A 25,697-nucleotide genomic window follows, 5' to 3' on the forward strand; every position below is an offset into this window, starting at 1 on the left:
TGGGTCCATGTACTGAACGGTGAGCTGGGTCCTGCCTGGAGTTAATTCACAAGCGTCAAACTGCAGGATTTGCTTGTTTAGGGGGTGGCGGGGGTGGATGCTGAGGGGCAGGGTAGAAGGGACTTGAGTGAGAGCAGCAGGGAAGGGACAGTGGCTGGGAGGAGAGTGTGCGACAGGCTGAGTTCCCCAGCCCAGAGCCAACTAGAGCTGCAGGAATAGAGGCCAAGGTGTTACAGAAGACAGTGGGCCTCTGAGGCATGGGACTCCGGCAACCCAGGCAGCTGAGTGTGACCTGGTGGGGAGAAGGGCCTTCTGGAGACTTCTACTTGGAGAACATGCACAGTGCCTCAGCTGCCTGCCTCCTGGAGGACAGTGAAGGAGGCACAGAATGGCAGAATGAACACGCTCTGTCTCCCGTTTTTTCTATCAAGCTGTCATTTTCCTTAGACAACAAATCAGCTCTTGCTTTGCCTTTCTCCACTTTGTTTTCTCTGCTCATTTCCCTCAGCTTCCCACCTCACCCCCAGCCTTCTCCTCCCTCCATCGGGAGTTCCCACTCCCTCGCCTGGAATCCCTAATGCTACCCTCTGCCTTCCGTCGTCCTCCCCTATCCTCGGTAATTACTCTCTGGAGCATGGAAGCTGCCCATCTCTCATCTGCACACTCTGATGCTGAGTATTAATAACGGCTTTCAGTTGACCTTGTCAGATGTGTACTCCCTACTGGCAAGTTCTACTCTTCCTCTTCCAAGGCATCCTTCTCTGCCGCCCATCCCTGTCCTCCCCAGCCTCCCCCACAAAGCCTGGGCAAAACCCTGAACCAGAGGGAGGTGCTGGGGAGCCAGATGAGGGTCCACAGCCCCAGCCCTCATGGAAAGTTCCTATCCTCAGAGGCATCTCTCTCTCCTTAAAGGGCCCTCAAGCTCAGGGTGCTGGCCTCCTGGCTGGACCCCAGGGCCATCTGGTAGCAAGGCAGGGAGGTGTGGTGAAACAGACAGATTTAGGGACCCTGGGACTAGCATCTGTCACCAGATGCACAGAACTGTAGAACTGGAAAAAAAGTTTAGGCATCGTCTAGTCCAACCCTCCTTCGGTTTACAAAGAAAGATGCTGAGGTGCAAAGCAGTATAAAGGGACTGACACACAGCAAGTTAGTAGCAGAGTCAAGATCAGAACCCACGTCTCCTGAATCCAGTCACAATGCCCCTTCTCCCACCTTGGGCGGGGTGACCTTGGGCAACGGCCTCATTCATATGCCAGGCACTGTGTAAAGCACTTTTACGTATAGGATTTGATTTAATCTTTCACATAACTCGGGGGAGGAGGGGCACGATCCCCAGTTTACAGATGAGGAATCCAGGGCTCAGAGCAGTTTGGGAGCTTGCTCAATGTCATGTAGGGGCTGGATAGGAACCCAGGTCTCTCTGAGTCCATAGACCCTCCTGGCCAAGGCACAAAATCTCTCTATGAAACTCTAAGCACTCCAGGCCTCAGTTTCCTCACCTGTGAAATGGACCGATTGGACTCCATGGCCCCAGACCCACCTGAAAGAAATTTTGAGGAGAGGGAGCCTGTTTGCTAGTTGTCTGCATTAATGGGAGAATTTCTGTTTTCCCCGTTTGCTTCAAAACAGCTCGCCCCCAGGTTTACACTGAGAGGAGCCTAGGGAAGGTGCCATGGCAACCACAGAGGCTCCTGAGAGCCGAATTCGCCTGAGTTGGCCAGACTGGCAAACTGAGTGACCTGAGTCCTACAGCACCCCAGGAGGTCAGGGCAGAGCTGGCAGGAGGGGCTGAGCAGCCTGAGATCCTGGCTGGGCAGAGAGAAAATGGGTCTGCAGCCTGAACACAAGGCTCTGGGGTCGGATCTGTGACATAGAAAGTTGGGGGTCCTGAGCCAATCTCTTCCTCTCTCTGAGCCTCAAGGTATTTTTTTGTCTGTTAGCCCACAGAATATATTCAAAACAAATAGCAGCTGCTATTATTATTATCAATATCCAAATTTTTAAAAAAGATTTTATTTATTTGAGAGAGCGAGCGTGAGCAGGAGGGGTTACAGAAGGAGAGGGAGAAGCAGACTCCCCGCGGAGCAGGGAGCCCAACGTGGGGCTCGATTCCAGAAGCCTCTGATCATGACCTAAGCCAAAGGCAGACGCTTACCCGACTGAGCCACCCAGGCGTCCCTACCATCCAAATTTTGAAGAGTTGGATGCCCGTCAGTGAATGAACTTGAAAATGCTTTATAGAGGGCAGCACCACACAAGTGCAAGAGATTATCATCCCTCAGGAAGACTATTCACACTCCCCTGGCTGTGTAGAACCCCTCACTTGCATATAATAATTGAACGGAGCACTTTCTATACTAAAGACAGGCTAGACACTACGTTTGGGGAGAAGTGCAAAGATGACTCACATGCGGATTTTTACAGTCTAGAAGGTGACATGTAAGGAAGGGAGGCCGCGGTAAGCGGTGTGAGAGAGGCTCAAACAAAGTCGTCGGGAGCTCAGAGAGACCTCCAGAAGCCCCCGGCAGCTCACTGAAGCCAACAAAGGAGCTTCACCTGAAGGGAACAGGGGTGGCTGGGAATTCATGGTCAGGGAGGCAGACTGCCTCTGGGAAGACCCTGGGACCAAGAATAGAAGCCGGGACTCACTCTGTGTTTCTCCTCCATTCTTCTCTCCCAGCACACCGGCCTCCTGGGCGGCTCCAGCCGCCGGGACGGGTCTGACCACCCCGCAGCTCCTAGATGCTCAGGTTCAACACTCAGCCTGGCACACCGCAGACAGGGTGACCAGCTATGCCGGGTGGCCTGCCACTCTCCTAGCTTTCCCACAGAAACCTCTCAGGCCCGGGGAAACCCGCACTGCCCGCCACCCTCACAACAGCTGCCAGAGGCAGTTTTATGGAGCTGGGGGTAGCGCCTGAAGCCCCATCCCGCGGTCCTGGGAGGAGGAAACCTGATTGGACCTGTTGAGGTCAGGTGATCAGTCAGGTGCGATGAGCCATGGCCGCCGCAGGATGGGCTCCCGCGCGGCGAACATGGCTGCCAGGGGCCCGCAGCCCCGGATGGGGAACGGAGCGGGCGGGGTCGTTGACTCATGGTCCAGGCACATCCCCCAAAAGGTGTCGGCTATAACTTCTGCCTCCCCGCCAAAATAACGAACTCTTCGGAGAAAGGCCCAAGCCCTGGGGCGCCTGGATGGCTCAGTCGTTGAGCGTCTGCCTTCGGCTCAGGTCATGATGCCAGGGTCCTGGGGTCGAGCCCCGCGTCGGGCTCCTTGCTCGACGGGAAGCCTGCTTCCCCCTCTCTCACTTTCCCCGCTTGTGTTCCAGAGCTCTCGCTGTGTCTCTTTCTGTCAAATAAATAAAATCTTAAAAAAAGGAAAGGCCAAGCCCTATTTATCCTTATATGCCCAGAACTTAGCACATGCCTGACAAAGTATGCTATACACATTTGTTTGGTTATTGGTTTGTTGTTTTTTTTTTTTCCTCTCTTCTTCTAACCCATCAAGCTTGCTCAACCCTATGCCTTGGCACTTGCCTCTACCTAAAACGTTCTCCCCACAGCCGCCAGGTGGCTGGGGGCTCTCCTCACACACCAGCCCTGAGCTCCAATCTACAAGACATCTCTCCCCCAGCCTGGCACTATCTTCCACATCAGCTTGTTGCAACCTGTTATTACTTCCTGGCTTTCTTCCCAGCGCTAATCACCACCTGGAATCATCTTGTTCATTTACTGGCTTGAATTCTGTTTTCCCAATACTAGAATGTGAGCTCTGGAAGGGCAGACACCTTATCTCTCTTGCTCAGCACTGTGTGCCCAGCGCAGAGATAGCACCTGCCCCCTTTAGGTGCTTAAGAAATATTTATTGAATGAATAAATAAATGGATGAAATGTAGGGGGGGTGCATTTTAGCTGTGGTAACAGCACCAGGTGAAACAGGGAGTGGGGAATTAATTTATGGTCTGCGCAGGGAACGGGAAGTTGCTTAATTTGGTTGGAAGGCGGAGAACACAAAGGGAAGTGGGCAACAATTTGTTGGGTAGGTTAGTGGGTTAGGGCCAGATCGCTACACCACAGTGCCTAGCTCTTTGCTTATCCATGCCTGCAGGAGATTTTAAGTGAGGCTTTCCTTTTTGTAAAATAATAATTTTTTAATTACTTCAGGTAACACAGGTGAGCATTTCTATCAAAAGGCCTACTTGGTAATAATTCTAGACAGGAGTGCTTTGTAATGATGCCAGACATGAACATAAACCTTTGTGGAATGTCAAGAGCTTGCAGGAGAAAGTCTTCTGTGCTCTGACGACAGCCCCAGGAACCACACAAGGCTAGCTCTGGTCACTGTTCAGAGAAGCCTTGGGGAGGGGTGGTGAGAACAGCAGCCTGTGAGTTCAGAAGACCTGCACCATCTTTTTGCCAGCTGTGTGACTGGGGCAGGACTCTCACCCTCCTTAAGTTCATTCATTCGTTTATTTATTCACTCAGCCACTCATTCAACAAATAGTTATCACGTACCTATTGTGAGAGTTAATTTTATATGTCAACTTGGCTGGCCCACATTGCAAAAACATTTGGTCAAACATTATTCCAGACATTTCTGTGGGGGTGTTTTGGATGAATTGATATATTTTTTAAAGATTTTATTTATTTATTTGAGAGCAAGGGAGAGTGAGAGAGAGACAGAGCACAATTGGGGGGAAGGGTAGAGGGAGAAGCAGACTCCCCACTGAGCAGGGAGCCCAACATAGGACTTGATCCCAGGACCCTGGGATCATGACCTGAGCCAAAGGCAAACACTTAACCGGCTGAGCCACCCAGGCACCCAAGGGATGAATTAATATTTAAAGTGTTGGACTTGGGGTAAAGCAGATTGCCCTCCAAAATGTGGGTGGGCCTTGTCCAATCAGTTAAAGGCCCACATAGAACGAAAGACTTGACCTCCCATGAGCAAGAGGGGATTCTCCAGCCTGACAACCTTCAGACTTGAACCGCAACATCAGCTCTTCTCTGAGTGTCTAAGACAGCCTGCCAGCCCACCCTGCAGACTCTGGACTGCCAATCTCCATAATCACATGAGTTAATTCCTTAAAAGGAGTCCTTCTCTCTAAATATACACATCCTAATGACTCTGTTTCTTTGGAGAACCCTGAATAATACAGTCTACGAAGTGATTAATTCCGAAGATGGAGCAATGAAAAAATCGGACCCAGTCTGTGACTTCACTGAATTTACATTCTAGTGAGAAGAGTAAACAATAAATAAGAAACAAATACATCATTAAACACCATTTAGAGGTGTTTACGAGTGTGTGGAACCCCAGGGCACAGATCTGTCTGGCTGGAAGACCTAGCTGGGTAAAGATCTGAGCAGAGAAGCTTTTAGGCAAGAGTCAAGGTTTCATTTCAGATCCTCTTTTGTAAAATGGAGAAAAGATCAGCTCTGTTGTCATAGAGAATGTTTAGAGTGAGCTCATTTTTGTTTAAAAAAAAAAAAGACACGTCTAGCAGGAGAGAAGGAGTTGTTGCCTTAGCAGATGGCATCAGGCTCCTTAGAGAAAGAATTGTCTCTCCTTAGGATAACACTTTGATAAACCACTTGAGGGGGGAAGTGCTATGCACCCAAGGGTACCAGTTCTCAGCCCAGCCTAGAAGAGACGTACACCAGGAACCACATGTGGGAGCTGCAAGGAGGAGCACAAAGGAAGGAGGGAGGTGTCACGGGCCCTGACAGAGGACCTGAGGACTTTTACCAACAGCAGGTCAACCTCAACTTTATTTTCTTTATTTTTTTGTAAAGTTTTATTTCTTTATGTAATCTCTACACCCAACGTGGGACTCGACCTCATGACCCCAAGATCAAGAGTCACATACACCATTGACTGGGCCAGCCAGGCGTCCCGGGTCAACCTCAATTTTATTTATTTTTTTAAAGATTATATTTATTTATTTGAGAGAGAGAGTGAACAAGAGAGAGCATGAATGGGCAGAGGGAGAGAGAGAAGCAGACTCCCCAGTGACCAGGGAGCCCGATGCGGGGCTCGATCCCAGGACCCCAGGATCATGACCTGAGCCAAAGGCAGACGCTTAACCAACTGAGCCACCCAGGTGCCCCTCAACCTCAATTTTAAATGGTTTGTGCTCCTGAGACATAACCTCACTCTTTGTCCCTCTGACCTTAAGAATATCTTCGATACACACATGGCTTCTTGTGAGTGGAGATTTTTCTGGACATGGAAGAAAAGTGCTAAAATCCTGGTCTCAGTTACTACCAGGCCATGTTGCCCCAGGAGTTAGGCACCAGGACAGCCAAAAGGATGCAGACTAAGAATTCAGCGGTTAGCAAAGAGGAGCCAGAGGTGACTGTGCCCATTTATGCCCCCAGAGAAGCTCAGTTTTGAGGAGGGAGTGGAATTTTCATGGGGTACAGGATAAAGAGTTCAAGCCCATCTTATCTCAATCTTAAGAGCCCAGCTGACTTCTGGGTCACGAATGCATAAGAATGTATAAGGAAACAAAGCATGGGAAGCTTGACTCCAGAGGCTTACAGGTTCTATCTCTGGATGATGGAATGACGTGATTTTGTTACATATGTGCAACTATCTAAACCTTCTACAATAAGCAGAAAATATCCAAAGCTATCTTCATTTTTTTTTACAAATTAATACATCCCCTCCTGCTGCCAATCCTGCCCAAGTGGACAAGACAGCAGGTGTCTCCTCACCGGGAGGGGGCCCTGAGAGAGGCTGGGTCTCCTTCCTCCACTGCATTTGGAAAAAACATGACTCATCCCACTCTTCAGCCTCCTATGGAAGTGAAAAGAGCTCCAGCGGAGACTTGCAAATTGCTCCTCTCTCTCTTTTCTTTCCACAGTGAGAGTGAGAGGAACCCAACTGTCCTGCTCTTCTCTTTAGACAGCTAACTCCTGGCCACTTGCCTGCCAGGCCAAGCCGCCTCCCCCTAGCCCTCAAGGCCAGGCAAGTTAATGAGGTGGGAGTTCCTTTGCATTATTTTTCAGCTCCGTAGCCAGGCCTGGGTTCCAGAGAAAGCCTCCAGCACCTTCCTGAAGGCCCCCAGAACGTTGCTGCCCCTGATGTCAGACAGAGCCACAGGCCTCAGAGGAAGAAGCCAGGTCTCCTACCTTCCGCCTCCCTGGGGACTCCACTCCGACCCTGGTGACAGTCCCTTTTCTCCCAAAGCCCAGGTTACATAAGATTCCTCCTCACCTGCTGCCATGGGACCAGCCTCCTCCTCAAATTATGGTCCAGGTAAAATTTGGTTACAAAGGGCATTTGGGGGAAATGCCCTAGCTGGCTCATTCAGTAGAGCATGCAACTCTATTTCTTTTTTTAAGATTTTATTTATTTATTTGACAGAGAGAGAGAGACAATGAGAGAGGGAACACAAGCAGGGGTAGGGTCAGAGGGAGAAGCAGGCTCCCCATGGAGCAGGGAGCCCGATGCGGGGCTCGATCCCAGGACCCCGGGATCCTGACCTGAGCCGAAGGCAGACGTTTAACCGACTGAGCCACCCAGGCGCCCCTAAGATTTTATTTATTTATTTGAGAGAGAGAGGATGAGCAGGGAGCAGGGGGAGGGGCAGAGGGAGAGAAGCAGACTCCCCGCTGGGCACAGACCTGACGGGGCTCAATCCCAGGACCCGAGATCGTGACCTGAGCCAAAGTCAGACACGTCACTGACTGAGCCACCTAGACACCTGAGCGTGCAGCTCTTGATGTTGGGTTCATGAGCTCAAGCCCCATGTTGGGCGTAGGGCTTACTTAAAAAAAAAAAAAAAAATCCTGATCCTGAGACTCCTCCCCCGCACCCCTGCCACATTAGTGGGGCCTTCCCAGCTCAGATCAAAGTCCTCTGTCCCTGCCCTACCTTCTCCGTGTCCAAACCCATTTCCTGGATCCTCCGAGGAAGGAAACAAGAACAGCATTAATGACCAAACAGAAGCAACAACCTAACTGCCTCCCCGCCACCCCCCAACCTCAGGGTGCACAGAGCTCAGCTGTCTCTTTTGGTCTCAGCTTCTCCCTCCACATTCATTCCAAAACCTGCTTTGCATAACTGAAAGGCCAAGTAGGTATGTTGTCCCAAAAAAGGCAGTCTTCCACCAAGATGAAATCTGGCTTAGTCCAGAAAATGCTTCCAAGCGGCTTTTTTTTTTTTGGTAGTTAAATATACATAACAAAATTTACCATTCCAGGCAGCTTTTCTTTTTTTTTTTTCTTCAAGATTTTATTTATTTATTTGAGAGAGAGAGCAGAAGCAGGGGGAGCGGCAGGGAGCCAGATGTGGGGCTCGATCCCAGGACCCTGGAATCATGACCTGAGCCAAAGGCAGATGCTTAACCGACTGAGCCACCCAGGCAACCCTCTAGGCAGTTTTTTTTTTTTTGAGATTTTATTTATTTATTTGAGAGAGAGAGAATGAGAGATAGAGAGCACGAGAGGGAAGAGGGTCAGTGGGAGAAGCAGACTCCCTGCTGAGCAGGGAGCCCGATGTGGGACTCGATCCCAGGAGTCCAGGATCATGACCTGAGCCGAAGGCAGTCGCTTAACCGACTGAGCCACCCAGGCGCCCAGCAGTTTTTTTAAAATAAAATTTTTCAGGGCGCCTGGGACTCAGTCGGTTTGGCGGCCGACTCTTGATTTCTGCTTGGGTCTCCGTCTCTGGGTCGTGGGTTCAATCCCTGAGTTGGGCTCCACGCTGGGCATGGAGCCGGCTTAAAAATAAATTAATAAATAAAATAGCATTTTTCTTCTTCCCTGCGATGTTATGAACAAAATGGGCAAATGAAGTCTGAGAAGAACGTGAGTGACGGGGTGGGGAAGGGTTATCGTTTGGCTAGGCAAGGGGCCCCGAGTGCCCAGCAGGTGACCTGCACTTCCCCCTGGGGCCCCCTGAGTCAATGCCTGCCTGCCCAGTGGCCTCCCTGCTAAGAGTGGCCAGTAAGGAGACTGCAAAGTTGGGTTGAAGCCCTGCTGTCGAGGCCTGAAATGCTACATTTTTATCCACAGGGAGCCACTGAGGTTCTTGAGCATGATCAGAGCCACACTTGACTAAGATTCATCTAGAGTGAGGGTGAAGAAAAGCAAGGGGTGTGGGGGGAGCAGGGGGGTGCCTGGCTGGCTCAGTCGGTAGAGCACGAGACTCTTGATCTCAGGGTCATGAGTTCGGGCCCTACGTTGGGCATAGAGCTTACTTAAAAAAAGAAAAGAATATCAGGGGAAGATTCCCAGGGTGGGGAGATGAGTCAGGCAAAGGGGTGGTGGGTCCAGGTTCTGGGAGTATGGGGTAAGGAGACAGAACTGACACCCTCCAATAAACCAGGACCCTCAAAGGACGATCGCCTCCATTAAGGCACAGACGAGAGAAACAAGGACACTTGCACGTCTCAGCCTGAGATGAGTGGGAGGGTGGGTATGTCCTAGAGAATTTATAATCCAAGCTCAGGTTTAGACTTGGACTGTACACCACTCACAGGTCTTGAATCACAACTGAAGAGTGAACGTAACACGTGTTCCGGACCGCAAGCCTGGTCCCGAGAAACTCCCGTTCAAGCCAGGCCTGTAGAGCCTGGGGGCAGGGCTTGAATCTTCCTCAGAGGTGAAGGGATTCCCTAGAGGGGCTTCCCAGGAGCAAAAGGCCGGCTCAGTGCCCTCTGTCTCAGTCCTTCCTTCCCGTTGCCGTGGTTTCCTACCAGCACTGTCTCTGGGGCTGGGACCGCTCTCGGCCCTCTCCTGGCAGAGCCAGGAGAACTCTGGGCTCCTGACTTACGTGATGCAGCCTTGTGCAGAGCCCTGCACTCGGTTCTGGAAGAGATGCCAAGGACAAGCAATAGGTCTCATTGGAAAACAACGCTAAATGAGGACTTTGAAGTCACAAAGCAATACAAACTGGGTGCATGCAAACCACGGGGCTACAAAGTAAACCAATGAAGGGGCTCCGTCAGAGACGGCTTCTCGGAAGAGACAGGGTGGGAGAGAAGAGCCCTGGACGGGACAGATGAGACGGACGTTGGCTATCGGCTCTGCCTCCTCCTGGCTGTGTCCTTGGCAGGCCCCTGCCCCTTCCCAAGCCTCCCCCTTCTCATCCGAGGTCTCCTCGAGGCTAAGATGCTTTGTCCTGCTGGGGGAACAGAAGAGAGGAGAGAGTTCCAGAGGGAAAGGTCAGCTCTGGGGCTGGGGGTAGCTGAGGAAGGCGATGGGGACCCAGAAGCAGCTGAGGGCAGTGACAGGCTGGGACAGGAGGTGGAGAGCTTGGACTGGAGCCCCTGGTTCTCATCCCCCTGAGACGCCACATCATCGGCACCCACTGAGTCCCTAGCGCTCTGCAAACCGGCCTGGCGCCAGCATGCTCCGGAAACTGCTTTCCTCATGCTCGCCAGAGACCCAGGCCCAAAGCCCTCTCTCGGTCCTCCTCAGCCTCTCAGGAGCCGTTGACACCGGGCCTCACTGTGCCCACTGGCCGTGGTCCAGGCTTCCTGCTCCACACAGTCCTCTTGTGGGTACCAGGTTATTCTTCCTGAAGGACAAATAGAAAACCTCATCCCATTGCTCGAAAACCTACTTAGACCAGTGGGTCCTTTTTCCCACTGGTCTAAGTACATACTCATCACCCAGGCATGCGAAGCTCCCCACCATACCTCAACCTGCCCTCCCAGCTTTACCCCTCCCCGCTCCTGCCCACGAGCCACCCGCACCATCCTTTCCTATCTCCCTGACTTTGCAGTTGTTCCCTCCTGGACTCTCCTTTCTCTGCTGGTCCAATTACCTCCTTCCATCCCTGTCCATGCCCCTGCTTTCTGGAAAAATCTGTCTTGAACATTCCCAAATGTGAACTGTAACAACTAAGCGGCTGACACAAAAGCTCCCTAAAATACACGGGGTCGAGTAAGCTCTCCCTGATTCCTGCCTGCTTTCTCACCCTCATTTTTCTTTTGATTCTCTGAGCTATTTGATAACCACTCAATACATTCCTTCTCTGCTGAAGCTATTCAGGATTGGTTTCTGTTGCTTGCAATCAATAACCATGACTGCTACCCCCGTCTCCCTCCTGGACTGCTGTCGGTTGAGATGCTGTGTACACAGGTGCTTTGCTAAGAGGAGAGCCCAGCAGAACTGCGACTGATCACCCCGCTCTGTATTCCCCATCCGTGGCCTCCCATCATCCAGCCGCCTCCGACAGAAGAGAACCAGAAAAACAACTCGCAATCACATTAGCCAAAGGGAATGAAGGGCCAGAAGAGCTAGCAATGAATCCCAAAAATAGAACACTCATGTTACACTTGATAATTACCTCCCTGAATATGACTTTTGCAATTATATAATCTTAAACTTTTTTTTTGGCATTGTAAACAGATAGCGAATAATCTCCAAAACCACTTACTGATGATTCCTGACTCCATTAAGGTAAGTTGAAGTGCTTTGTTTAGATCCTCTGTGACTGAGCCACTGAGAGAGAGAGAGAGAGAGAGAGAGAGAGAGAGAAGCCATTTCTCCCTTGCAGCTCCTTCTCCAGGCCACATGGCCTTCACTGTCCACTTAAGCTAGAAAAAATCACTCCCTTTTCTAAACTCCTCTGGCACAATTTCTTTTTCAATTATCATTTATATACAGTAAAGTGCACAAATCTTAGGTGTACCTTCGGTTAAATTTTTACATATTTTGCTTATGCCCAGGGTTCCACTACCCAGATGAAGACACAGAACATTTCCAGAAAGTTCCCTCATACTTCCTCCCAGACAGTACCCTAATAGGAACCCTTCTGCTGACCTCCATCACCACAGATTGTTTTGCCAGTTCTAGAACTTCATAAAAATGGAATCATGTAATATATACTCTTTTACTTCTAGCTTCTTTCATTCAATAAGCTTTTAAGTCTTCTGGTTTTGTTTTTTTTTTAATGAAATGTCTCACTTGGCACATGAAATCCTCCTTATTTATAGACATGTTTTCTCTCCTCTACTAGACTTGGGAGCGGGATCCATATCCAATGGCACCTCCCTCAGGACCCTCCACAAATTAGATGATAATAGTTCCCAAATGAATTCACCGGTGAAGATCAGAACCGTGGACCCCATTTCTCTGTCCTCCTTACATCTCTGTCATGATACTATGCACATACATTGGGTATTTACCATATGCCAGACTCTGGGCTGAGTCCTCTGTACACATTAACTTCATATAAGGGCCCACCACAACCCTAGATGCAGGTGTGACTCTGTCTCCATTTTCTACATTAGGAGACTGAGGCTCAGATGTTATGTTACTTCCCCCACGGCCAGCTTGCTATGAAGTGACAGAGCCAAGACCCAGACCCTGGTGTCTCTGACCCAGTAGCCAGAAAGCTAACCAAGAACACGCATGGCCTTGTGGTTAGGAGAAAGGCTAACAAGAGTAGTCCCCTCCCATCAGCCCAGCAATGCATGGATTATGATGCCCGTCTTCACAGGGAAGAAGGCTGAGGGTCAGAAACGTTGAATGACCCGTTCATATAACTAGCAAGTGGCCAAGGCTGGAGATGAGAATCCCTCTCAAGGTGAGGCCTGTGTTCTTTGACATCCATGAGCCACCTTTCTGTGGGACAAGCTGACTGAGTGAAAGGGCTTTAGTGGCAAATCTCTGTGCAGGCTGGGTGTTCGCTTTCTTGACCCAGGAAAATGTCAGGATCAATAGTCTCCTTCAAAGCACAGCATTTGGCACAAGGCAGACGTGACTATACAAGCCTGAGTAGCGGGGCTGTGTTTGTGGCAACATTTAAGATGTCATCCTCAAATATTTTGAAAAAGCAGATCCAAATGAGAAGGACATGTGCTTTCATTCAAGCAGGATGTACTGAGTTCATGATAGGAGCCCAGCATAGTGCCAGGTACTGGTGAACGCAGTAGGCCTGGTTCTCCGTCTCTTAGAGCCTCTGGCCCTGCAGGGAAAACAGACATGAGTAAGGAAGGACAAGTTCAGGACCATGGGAATACAACAGGGGTTCCCGACTGAGCCGGAGAGGTCCAGGAAAGCTTCGGAGAGGAAATGACACTTAATTTTGGCCTGAATGATGAACTGGAGCTAGAAGGTTAAGGGGAGTAAAGTGTGTATGTTGGAGGAGGGAGTTCAGGCAGAGGGAGACACATGTGAGAAGAGCCTGAAGCAGGAAGAGAAAACACGATGCTCCATGAGGACAAAGCCATCCGCCTTGTTCACACCCAAGTACCTAGGACCACATCTGGCACAGATATTGGTTGCCTGAATGAATGAGTGAATACTTAAATGGAAGTATAAATACCTGGTAGCATGAATGAGTGAATGCTTAAGTGAAATTCAAACCGGTTGAAGTAGTGTGGAGAAAAGAGCAGCATGAGATGAAGCCTGAAAGGTGGGCATCAGCCAAATCATACAGGGTCTTGAAGGTCATGGTTAAAGGTCTTGGATTTTATATAAGGGAAATGGGAGGAGAGGAGAGGAGAATTTTGATACGTAACATGATCTCATTTGCATTTCTAAAAAGTCACCTTGGCTACTGAGGAGAGAGTGGCCCTCAGAAGGGGCAGCTCTAGATAATGGCAGTGCTGGGGACGGAGAGCAGTGGAAGGTCTCGGGAGATACTGAGGGGGTTGGAGGGTCAGGACCTGAGTCAAGGATGACTCATACAGGCTTCTGGATGCAGGCATGGGCTGCGTGATGCAGCCATGCTCCATGATAGGGACCCCGGGGGGGAGCAGGGGGCGAAGATGAGGGGTTCTTAAGCATGTCGAGATTAAGATGCCTAAGAAACACCCAAGTGAAAAAGTCAAGTTGGCTGTTGGGTGTGTGGGCTGGTGCTCCAAGAGAGGGCTCAGGAGAGAGCTCTGAGGAGTGTTGACATCTAGATGGTCACTGAAACCTCGGGAAGAATCCAGGGAAAGGATAAAGCAGAGGAGGGTAGGGCCCAGAACTCAACCTTTAATGGCTACAGAGAGGAGCCAGAGAAACTGGCAGACGAAACCAAGAAGAGGAGCGAGGCAGGTGGCAAACTGGAGAGCATGGGTCACACAAGTAGGAAGGAGAGGGTCTGGAGAAAGAAGCAGTCCTCCAAATTACGTAAAAATGAGGACGGAAATGTGTCCAGTTGATTTAGCAACATGGAGTTGATGGATAACATCAGGTATAAAAATACTACTGATGGGGCGTCTGGGTGGCTCAGTTGGTTAAGCGACTGCCTTCGGCTCAGGTCATGATCCTGGAGTCCCTGGATCGAGTTCTGCATCGGGCTCCCTGCTCAGCGGGGAGTCTGCTTCTCCCTCTGACCCTCCCCCCTCTCATGTGCTTCCTCTCTCATTCTCTCTCTCTCAAATAAAGGAATAAAATCTTAAAAAAAATAAAAATAAAAATAAAAATACTACTGATGATTACTGTTATCTAGTCCAAAGGAAGGAGACTATGTTCTAGGGACACGACTTGGGAATTCTCTATAAGGCTGTGGATGCCAGGGAGCGCACAGGTTATTGCAATCCTTTCCCCTTGAGGTCAGGATTTCTTGTCTTTGGCAGAAAGAAAAGCTGCCTGTGAAGAGCGTTGGACACAGAGGGAAAGAATCTTGGAAAACAAGCTCTTAAAGCATCAGCAAGGACATGTGATTTAGCAAAGAAACCACCCAAAGTTCCATGATTCATTCATTCAGCATGTTTATTGAGCCTCTACTATTTACCTGACACAAAAATCTCAATCCATTGACTAGTTCTTGAGCCCCTACTGTATGCGTTGCATTAGTTAATCCCCCAAGTCTTTTGTTCTTTAATCAAAAATGTAAACTCTTGGGACTCCTGGCTGGCTCAGTCAGTAGAGCATGTGACTATTGATTTCGGGGCCGAGAGTTTGAGCCCCATGCTGGGCGTAGAGTTTACTTAAAAAAAAAAAAAAAAGTAAACTCTCAGAGCAGAGTTTTTTCTTTACCCTTTTATCTCCCAGCAAACTGGGAAAACCCAGCCATCCTTGTCAATTTGCTATTCTCCCAATTTCCATGAGTCTATTCCCTCCACTTAGAATGTCCTCCAACCGCATAAATCCTCCTCACTTTCTTTATTTTTTTAATATTTTATTTATTTATTTGAGAGAGAGAGAGCGTGCGTGAGTGAGGTGAGGGGTGAAGGGTGAGGGGCAGAGGAAGGGGCAGAGGCAGAGAATCTCAAGCCGACTCTGCGCTGAGCGCTGACGTGGGGCTCGATCATAGGACCCTGAGATTATGACCTGAGCTAAAACCAAGAGTGGGACACTTAACCGATTGAGCCACCCAGGCGCCCCAATACTCCTCACTTTCAAGGCCCACTTCAGATGTCACTTCCTCTGTGAATTTTCCCCAAATGCCTCAAACAAATTTAAAATGTCCTTGTCAGGGCTCCTAAGGGTCAGAATAGCACTTGTCTTCCTATGTAGTGTTGGTTTCTATGCGGGGCTTCTAGGTCCCTGTTCCAGGTCTGCCTGTTCTTAAGTCCCTGGTGCTGACTGGAGCACTTAGTAAATTTGTCAAATATCAGCTACTCCTTCTCTTGGTCAAAATAGGGCTGTGTGTTCCACGCTGAAAGGCTCAGGCTGGGGCACCAGAGTGGCTCAGTCGGTTAAGCGTCCAACTCTTGGTTTCGGCCGCGGTGGTGATCTCCGGGTCCTGAGACAGAGCCCCATGTCAGGCTCCGTGTGAGGGTGCAGCCTGCTTGGGATTCTCTCTCCTTCTCCGTCTTCCCCTCCCCACTCCTGCTCTCCCTCTGAAATAAATAAAAGAAAGAAAGAAAGGAAAGAAAAAGGGAGGGAGGGAGGGACGGACGGACGGACGGACGCCTGAGTGGCTCAGCTGGTTAAGCGTCTGTCTTTGGCTCAGGTCATGATTCCAGGGTCCTGGGATTGAGTCCTGCATCGGGCTCCCCGCTCGGTGGGAAGTCTGCTTCCCCGTCTGCTTGCCGCTCCTCTTGCTTATGCTCTCGCGCTCTCTGACAAATAAATAAAATATTAAAAGGAAGGAAGAGAATGAAAGAGCGAGAAGGAAAGAAAGCGAGCCTGAGACAACTCAAAAAACGCTCCTTTAGTGCCACCTGCTGGCTACCTGAGGTCTGACAGCTCCTGATTCCAGGCTTTCTCTCCTTGTTCTTGGAGTTCTCTCATTCAATATTTAATCTTTCATTCATTCATTCTTTTGTTCATTCTATGCCAGGCTCTGAGTACACTGGCGAGCAAGACAAAGTCAGTTCCTGAGCTCAGGGAGTTTAGAATCTAGTGCAGAAGACAGTCTCATAACCGGAGTATGCTAGGAACTGTGATCCTGAATGTTTTGAGGTGGAGGGAAAGGGCCTCTTTTGCCTGTCCCTCAGGCTGCCAACCCCCGAGGCCAAGACTGGGGCATGAGCTGAGCAGGACATTGCCCCCTTGTGGCTACCTGGGCTCTCACTTGGAAGCACATCTGTGCCAGGCAGGTCCTCCACATCCCACCCTCCGCACAGTCCCGGTCACTTTTTTTTTAAAAGCTTATTGATCACAACGAAGAAAAACAGTACACCACGCCACAGAAGAAACCAGTGTCTCTCTCGGTGCCTCTGAATGGCTGGGTCCTGGAACCCATGTCTTATATTCTTGAAGCCCTAAGGTTGAAACCACGATATTGGAGCTGGGAGAGACCTTCATTCTTTCATTCATTATCTGTAAATACTTACTGAGTACTAATAGGTAGTACGTTATGTGATTCCAAATACAAAAAGATACACAGTGAAAAGCCTCCCACTCCTCCTCTAGTCCCCTCCACAGAGGCAAGCAATGTTATCAGTTTCTTCTGCACCCATCCAGAGATAACATATGTATATACAAGCAAGTATATTCTCCCCCCAGCCTTATCATACAAATGGTGGTATTCGACACACCCTGTACTGCGCCTTGGGTTTTTTTCACTTAACAATTTATCTTAAGACATCATTCTATATCAATACATAGATTTCTCTCTTTTTTACAGTGGTATGGGATCCCACTGTGTGAGTATTGCCTGACTGAAAATAATGTTGCATTGTGATAAATGTTAAGATGCAAACAGAAAATAAGGAGTGAGCTGAATTTTAAAGTAACAAGGGGGATCTTCACTTAGGCAGTGATGTGAAAGGTAGGGCTTAGAGAGCAAGAGCGAACAGGGGAGATCAGTAAGGAGGCTGAGGCGGTAGCCTGGGCAGAGGAGAGTGACAGCCTTGGGGGGGCCATGAGAAACATTGACAGTGCTGGGCTTATCTTGGCGTAGAGTTCACAGGATTGGAGGTGGGTGGGTGAACCTCCTAAGTCACTGGGCCCAGCTCCCTCCTTTTCCAAGCTGAACAAGCCTAATGCCTGGCTTGCAAAGGTCACAGCGCTCCTTAGTGACAGGTCCAGGCCAAGATTCCAAGGTTTCTGGCTCCCTGGTCAGCACTGCTATCACTCTAGGAAAGCAGGAGTTGGAATTTAAAGATAGAAATTGTATCTTAAAAATTCTGTTAACCTGAAATTACTGATAACCATTTTTAAAACTGCTTGACAACTTATTAGCTTGTCTTTCCTCCTCCCTTCCTTCCTTTCTTTCTTTTCTTTCTTTTCTTTCCTTCCTTCCTTCCCTTTCTTTCTTTCTTCCTTCTTTCTTTCCGCTTTCTTGACTACCTACCTCAGAATGGCAAGAGACAGACTGGGGTGGGTGTAATTTCAGGCCCACCGCTGCCTACTGTAAGCCTGGAGCCAGGGAGCCAGGGAGCCAGGCAGTGTGGGAGATGGGCATAGTGAATGTAAACAGGGTAGTCAGCAGAGACCTCGTGAATAAGAACCCTGCTCAGGAACCTGAAGGAGGTGAAGGAGTGAGTGGGCCTTGCATATGTATGAAGAAAGGTGTTGTTCTAGGTGGAAGACACAGCTGGGCGCAGCCCCTCTGACAGGAAGCTGGCATGTTTGAAGGGCCTCGGGGAGGCCAGGGTGAGTGGAACAGATGAGAAGAGTGCAGATGTAAGCCCGGGGAGCAGTGAGATGAATGTGGGAATGGAGGTCAGATGGCATAGGCTTTGTGAGTCCCAGAAGGCTCTGGCCTTTACTCTGAGGGACATGGGAGCTCTGAGAGGGTGTAAGCTGAGAAGTGGGGTGATCTGTGCTGCTGTGGGAGGACAGAGTGTGGGAAGCAAAAGTGGAAGTGAGACCCGCTTCAAGATTGTGGCAATCAAGGTGAGAGAGGATAGTGACTTGGCCCGTAGATGTGGCAAGAAGTGGTCAACCGATAAGACTTGCTGACAAATATGATACAGGATGTGAGAAAGGGAATCAAACATGACTCCCAGGATTTGGTCTGAGAAATGGAAGAGATGAATTTTTTACTAAAGGAGATGGGGTAGATGAGGAAGGAAGGGGTTTGGGTTTGGAAGTGTTGGGTTTGAACTGCTGGTGAGACATCCAGTGGACAGGCCGAGCTGGCAGTCGAATATACCAGAGTTCAGGAGACATATTTGAACTGATTCTAGTTGGGAATTGTAGGCTCATGAATGGTGTTCAGGGCCACAGGACTGGATGAAATCTAGTGAGTGTAGAGGGTCAAGGACTGAGCCCTGGGTTACTCTGGCATGGAGAGGACACAAAGCAGAAGAGGAACCAGTCAAGGAGACTAAGTAGGAACACCCAGTGAAACGAGGAACATCAGAGGAGGTACTCTGTGCGAGAATCCAAGTGAAGAAAGGCTATCAAGGAGGAAACAATGTCACATGCTGTTTCTAGGTCATGAGGACTGAAAATTAACAACGTGATGTCACTTATGACCTTGACAAGACCGTTCAATGGGATGAAGAGGATGAAAGCCTGATTGGAGTGGATTAGAGAGAATGGAAGGAGAAATGGAGCCAGTGAGTAACAGCTTCCTCTTTGGGATTTTGCTGCAAAGAATAGAGAAATGGGCAGTCACCGGCCGAAGAAACAGGAGAAACAACAGCATGTTTGTAAGCTGACGGGAATGATCCGATAGAAAGAAGTAAAATTGGGATATGGAAGAGGGGAGATTTGATGGAGCCATGTTGTTGAGTTGGTGAGAGATGGTCTGGTCCACAGCTGGAGGGATTTTCTAGACAGAAACATGCATAGTCCAAGGGCATGGTTCTCAAAACTAGAAGGTTCATCAGAATCACCTGGAGCACAGATTAAAGCACAGCTTGCTGGGCCCCACCCCCTGAACTTGTGATTTAGTAGGTCTGAGGTGGGGCCCAATAACTTGCCTTTCTGACAAGCTCCTCAGGGTGCTGATGCTGCTGGCCCAGAGACCAGGCTTCAAGAAACACTGATCTACAATGTTATGTGAGTAAATGTAGTGGAGGCAGTCTGTAATGTTTCATTCCGATTGCTTCAGCTTCCTCAGTCAAGTAGGAAGTAAAGTCTTAACTGAGAGTAAATGTAGGATCTGAGGTGCTAGAGGTTTCAGGAAAGGGAGAAGGTATGAAATGATAATCTCATGAGTAGGAAAGTGAATAGAGGGTAAAATGTTGGTGATTCCCCTCCTGAGACTGACGATCATGAATTTAAAATAGGACCCTCGTTGCATGTTTCTCTCCAACCACTCTGAATGGCACAGGAACAGGTAGTGAAAGAGTGGCATGTAACCTGGACTGTGGTTTGTCAGTTAAAATGGATGAAGTGACAGAAAGGGGCAAGGGAGTTGATGGTGAGTACAAGGTGGGAGGGGGATTATGGTCAACCATGGAATGGGAGGCATGGTGAGGTAGAATGAAAAGTGGATACACTTTTGTCAAAAGTGGGTGATTTCTTCCCAAAGTCTTACCCAACTTGTTTTTCCCTCTCAGTTCTCTGGACTTCTGCTGGCATGCTCTTCCAGCCTGATGCTTATCTTGTGTTATTTTCTCTGAAGCACTCATCATCACCTAACAAATTTGTCTCTCCACCAGAATTAAAGTCCCACTGAAGGCAGGAGCTTTTCATTTTCTGTGTCCCCCCAAGTGCCTAGAACTCTGCCTGGCATATAGCAGCAGCCTTCCCCATCCAGTCCTGGCTGGCTTACTCTTCACCCACCTGACCAGATCATGCCCTATACTTCCCTTGATTTGGAATGCCATTCATGTAAAAATGGAGTGTCTAACTTCAACTTGAAAGGCTTTGGGGAAGAAGAAATCTGGAAAAGTTTGGATTCCAGAGGAACAAGTTTAGGATAGGCTTCTGCCAAGTTGCTTTTGATGACAGAGGTGTAGGCCCTTGGGCTGCTGCTCACCTCAGGATGCTAAAAGGACATTTATATTAGAGTGTCATAGAAGACCCGTGTCCTTCTTTAGCAAACCAAAATAGAAAATTCATGGAATTGTGATTGCGGGGCGGGGAGGGAGGGGGGTAAAGGACACTGCAGATGGTTTGGTATTATTCCATTTTTGTAAAATAATTTAAAATTATGGGATTATGTATATTTAGGAATACACACATGCTACATATAGTTTTTATATGTCATAAAGCAAAAATTTTTTTTTAAAGTTTAGAAGAGTAAATAGCAAACCGCCATGCCAAGATATACACCTTCTTGTGCTATATATGTAACTATCTGGTTTATTTCGTTTCTTTCATCAGAAAAGCACCCTGCAAAAATCATACATCAAGTAGCTTCCTCTTTCCACGAAGGAAATTGTGCAGAGCAATTCGCTGACTCGCCAAACATCCCAGAGCTCACTAATGCTGGAGCAGAGGGCCTCTGAGTGAGAGCGGCTGCTGTGAAGCAAGATGAAGAGGCAAGGGGCTCGTGTGGTTTCCACCAAGTAAGAAAAAGGAAAGAAAGAAAATCCAATACAGAAAGGGCAATCTTCTGGGTAGATGCCCCTCTTCTCTTCTTGAAGCACCCTCTATCTCCCACAACTCCAAACAGTATTACAGTATAATCCTTAAACTGAATTCTGAGAGGACAAGAATCTTACTCATTTCCCTTTCCCGGTGCCCAATAATAGCAGCCCAGAGGGGCTCACAAAATACAGGCTGAAGAAATGGAAAACACAGATGAGTACACTCAGGCAGAACACTGGACAAAGCAGCAAAATTGATACTTTCTTCAAGGAGCTTCCCCTTAAAGGGGAATTCTTTTGGGGGGTGAGGGGCAATTCTTAACTTTTTTCTTTTTTGAGCAAGGGAACAGCGTTCAGGGCCAGCAGGTGGGTCCAGAGTAATGGCTTACCAACGTTCTGCTAGCCAGTCACACGTTTGAGCATTATTTTTAAAAGGCAAAAGCAAGCAATAAACCATGCGTGACACTGAAGTCATCTTTGAGCTGTTAGCAGGTGCGCTAAATCCCATTTCCCCGTCCCTCGGGCTACCTAGCTCACCGGTGGAGGTAGCTCAGGGGGACCAACCCCATCTTAAACCGTTTCTGGCGGTAAAATAGCCCTTCGGTCAGGGCAGGGGAAGAGCGTACAAAAATGAGGGTATGCAGAGCGGGCCCTCGGCCGGCAGCGGGCGAGCTAGTGGGGTCGCGGGAACACGGAGAATCAGGTTAGAATCAGGTTAGGATTTAGTTTGGCCCTCCTGCAGGCCACCCGGCCGGGGCCAACCACGCGGCGGCGGGCGCTGCGCACGCGCCGTCCAGTGCCCTAACCCAGCGGCCGGGTGGGGTGGAGCGGGGAGGTCGGGTCCTAAGTTACCCCCGCAGGCCGGGCTGCAGAGCCTGTCCGGGGAACCTAGAAACAGAGCCATGCAGGTTTGTGAGACCTTCTCCAATCCACTTAATCTCGCTGTGGATATCTTACCCACAACCACATCAGGTTTTCCTTCCCCACATGCAAGCCCAGCAGATGTAATAAACATTAGAATTCTAAAGACAGACTTCTTAAAGGTAAGGAGCGTCACCAGCTGCCCAGAAACCACTAACGGTATGTGACACACACAGTCGTATGGGGCATTACTTCCGGGGGCGGGGGAGGGGGGATCAATTGTAAAAAAAAAATGAATCCTACAAGACACTATTACTCTTTATCAGAAGGGTCCTACATTTATCACACAAACCACATTTCAAATACACATCTTCGACTTAAGATGGGGTTGGGTCCTGACAAAAGCTGGCTCAGGCTGTAGAGCATATAACTCTTGATCTTGGGATTGTGAGTTCAAGCCCCATCTTGGATGTACAGATCACTTAAAAAAATAAAAAATAAAACTTTAAAAATATATATACACATAACCTACCAAACATCATAGTTTTGCCTGGCCTATCTTAAATGTGCTCAGAACACTTACATTAGCCTACAGTTGGGCAAAATCATCTAACAAAGCCTATTATATAATAAAGTGATGGATAACTCAATTTATTGAATACCTTACCGAAAGTGAGACACAAAACGGTTGTGTGGACACTAAATGGTTGTTATCTGTTTACCCTCCTGACCATGTGATGGGACTGACAGCAGTAGCCCTACCCAGCAACATGAGAAAATATCTTCTGGGGTGCCTGGGTGGCTCAGTTGGTTAAGCGACTGCCTTCGGCTCAGGTCATGATCCCGGAGTCCTGGGATCAAGTCCCACATCAGGCACCCGGCTCAGCGGGGAGCCTGCTTCTCCCTCTGACCTTCTCCCCTCTCATGCTGTTTCTCTCTCTCTCAAGTAATAAATAAAATCTTTAAAAAAAAAATATCTTCGGGTGTATTGCTAGTCTGGGAAAAGATCAAAATTCCAAGTTCGGTTTCTACCGAATGCCTATCACTTGCGCACCAGCGTAAAGTTGAAAAATTTTAAGTCAAACCATCATAAATCAGGGACTGTCTGTAAACCATTTTTCAAATAAAAGTCAAAATAATCAGCAACATCCAAGTGCCATATTAACTCTAATGAAAAACTGAAAACTTTAGTATATGGCCATTTATTTTCTTGCAGGCAGAAATACCTCTGAACCTCTCAAATAGTTTAGGTGGGGTGGAAACCAGATCTTCCAACATTTTGGGTCTCTATTAGACTAAAAGAAATTATTGAAGAGCACAAGCCAACCCACATTCATTGGGCCTCTCCATAACTCCAGAAGATTCATATACAGTGCTTTGAGACAAGAGTAGAAGAAATGGTTAGGTGTTTGTTAGGCTACATCATTCTCCACCTACATCAGTAAGATAAACTCTAATAATCTTGTACAATTTAAAGAATGCTTTAAAAAAAAAATCAAGGGATGGTTTCTCAATTTCTCCAATAAAAGGAAGCTTTATTCCTTGGAAAAATGGAGCTGGGGCAGAGAAAATACAAGACTAGCTGGGGAACATCTATCTAGATATACTGTACCAAAAAGTAAGGAAGGGCTCCAAAAAAACATTGAGGACATGTCAAAAACACACAAGAGCCAACTTAAAGGAGCTCCCAATTGCCAAAGCTGGGACAATTTGAGCAACAAAAAATAAATGACAGCACTGACCCACAGAATTAGAGTCCACACTGATACAAATTTTTTTAAAATGGAGAGAAAGCACAGCTCCTTACAGTAGGATTCTAATTAGCGTAAATGTAGAGTAGACCTAGCAAATAAACATTTGGCAAATGCCACAGTAATGTTTGTTGTAGGCAATAACAATCCAGATGTCAAAATTAGCGAACCAGAGATTGATAGTTTTAAAGTATACCCCTCGAGTTAATTACAAAGGGAAAATCAATTAACTACACAATGGAGAAACCTGGCAGACACCACCTTAACACCAAGTGATCAAAGTCAGCATCACCAGTAGTTAAGACATATGAACATTATGTATCCTGATATAATGCAGTGAGAAGGGCCCGGGACTCTTGTGGTATTTTTACCAAAAAATAACTTCAATCTAATATTGAGAAAATATGAGACAAATCCAATTCAAGGAGCATTCTATAAAATACTTGGCCAGTACTCTCCAAAAGTGTTAATCATAAAAAAGTGAAGACTGAAGAACTCACAGGCTGGAGGCCTAAAGACAACTAAATGCAAGATGGGATCCTGGATTGGATGCAGAGCCAGAGAAAAAAGGATATTCCTTGAACAACTGGCACAATCCATAGATTAGTTAATAGTACTGTATTAATATTTAGTGTTTTTGATAATTGTACTACGGTTATGTAAAATGTTGACATTTGGGGAAAGCGAAGTGAACCAGTGTATGAGACAACTCTATTATTTTCACAAAAGTCTAAAATTATTCCAAGTTTTTTAAAAATGGAACATGCAAAAAAAAAAGAAGAAACGAAACATATTAGGGGGAAATAGCCAATCAAATGTGACTAAGATTAAACTGAATGAATTTAAGATTTACACATTTTACTCATCTTAAAGGTTTAGAATGAAAAAAAAAAAAAAAGGTTTAGAATGCTTTGAATTGACACTGGTATGTGGTGAGATTGTTCAGTTTTCCCTCATCAAAGGAAAAAAGTATACAAACATGGCTATCCAAAGTCTTACATTCACAAATGATAGAACAAAAGTACGGAGGGCAAATAATCAAAAGTCAACAATTTCCGCTGGCAAAGCTGTCATTGGCAAATAAGAGAACTAGTTTTAGGTGCATTGGGAGATCTTCACCAAACCAACTTCTGGACCAAATTCTTAGGGAGAACATAATCTAATTTTTTATACTACAAAAATGCTTCTGTGTATTTTTAATACAGAAATCCTGGGGCACCTGGGTGGCTAAGTCAGTTAAAGTGTCTGCCTTCAGCTCATGTCATCATCCCAGGATCCTGGGATCAAGCCCCACATCGGGCTCCCCTGCTCAGCAAGGAGCCTGCTTCTCCCTTTCCCTCTGCCTTTGCCACACCCCCTGCTTGTGTTCTCTCCTTCTCTGTCAAATAAATTAAATCTTTAAAAAATAGTAATAATAATACAGAAATCCAACATCCTGACCCCCTCAACACTCAGGGAGAGCTAGGTGAACAGCCTTGTTAGGGACTCCAAATTCCTTTCAATTTGCCCCCAAAGCCATACCAGTATTTTCTGTGATGTGAAAAGAAAACCTGGGAAGCACTGGCTTAAACTAAACTAACATTTCAAATGGCAAAAAAAAAAGCACCTTGAATCATCTTATATCCAACTTGAATACAAGGTGGAAAAACTATGGAAAATTGCTTTTGAATTTGCTTTTCTCAGGATGTTTTTTCCCTTTTGAAGGTGAAATACTGGACAATCAAGCTCATGGGAGCCTGGGAAGTCTACAGGCTCTACAAGTCACAGAAGTTTGACTAATACTGAAAACAGTGAATGTTACATTTCTAATTCAAAAGTTGAGCATTTCAAACTGATGAAAGTGCAAAGGACTCCCAATTTGGGAAGAGAAGTATTTCAAAATGAGCTTGGCAAATAGGAATATCTAGGTATATTATACTGTGCCTCAAGTAGAGAAAAGTTCTCACCTTGAAGTGACAGCTACAATGTTAACCACAAATCAGCATTACTTGATTCAGTAGCCTGGGCTATGTAGAATAGCCAAATGAGTAAGTCATTTGAGGACCAAACATCATTAAAATCCATTTTCAAAACCCTTTCTTATAGAAGTTTTCACACATTTAACTAACTCTATAAAATTGGGACATCTTAAGAACTAAAAATCTTTTTTTTTTTTTTTAAAGTAATCTCTACACCCAACATGGGGCTCGGACTTACAACCTTGAGATCAAGAGTCCTATCCTTGGGGCACCTGGGTGGCTCAGTCGGCACTTGCCTTGTGATTTCAGTTCAGGTCATGATCTCAGAGTTGTGAGATTGAGCCCCA

At 47.5% G+C, this 25,697-nt stretch overlaps 1 long non-coding RNA gene across 1 annotated transcript; it reads left to right on the forward strand.

The window, feature by feature from the left end:
* The first annotated feature begins 1,747 nt into the window (after positions 1 to 1,747).
* On the forward strand, positions 1,748 to 21,234 carry LOC141374432 (uncharacterized). Its single transcript, XR_012381320.1, has 3 exons — positions 1,748 to 1,924; positions 11,371 to 11,421; positions 20,575 to 21,234. It is a non-coding gene; the product is annotated as an uncharacterized lncRNA (long non-coding RNA).
* Positions 21,235 to 25,697: the final 4,463 nt, after the last annotated feature.

Source organism: Callorhinus ursinus, unplaced genomic scaffold (assembly GCF_003265705.2).
Source record: "Callorhinus ursinus isolate GAN/ISIS: 27379988/994484 unplaced genomic scaffold, GSC_fseal_2.0 scaffold18, whole genome shotgun sequence".
In the NCBI taxonomy this organism is placed as follows: domain Eukaryota; kingdom Metazoa; phylum Chordata; class Mammalia; order Carnivora; family Otariidae; genus Callorhinus; species Callorhinus ursinus.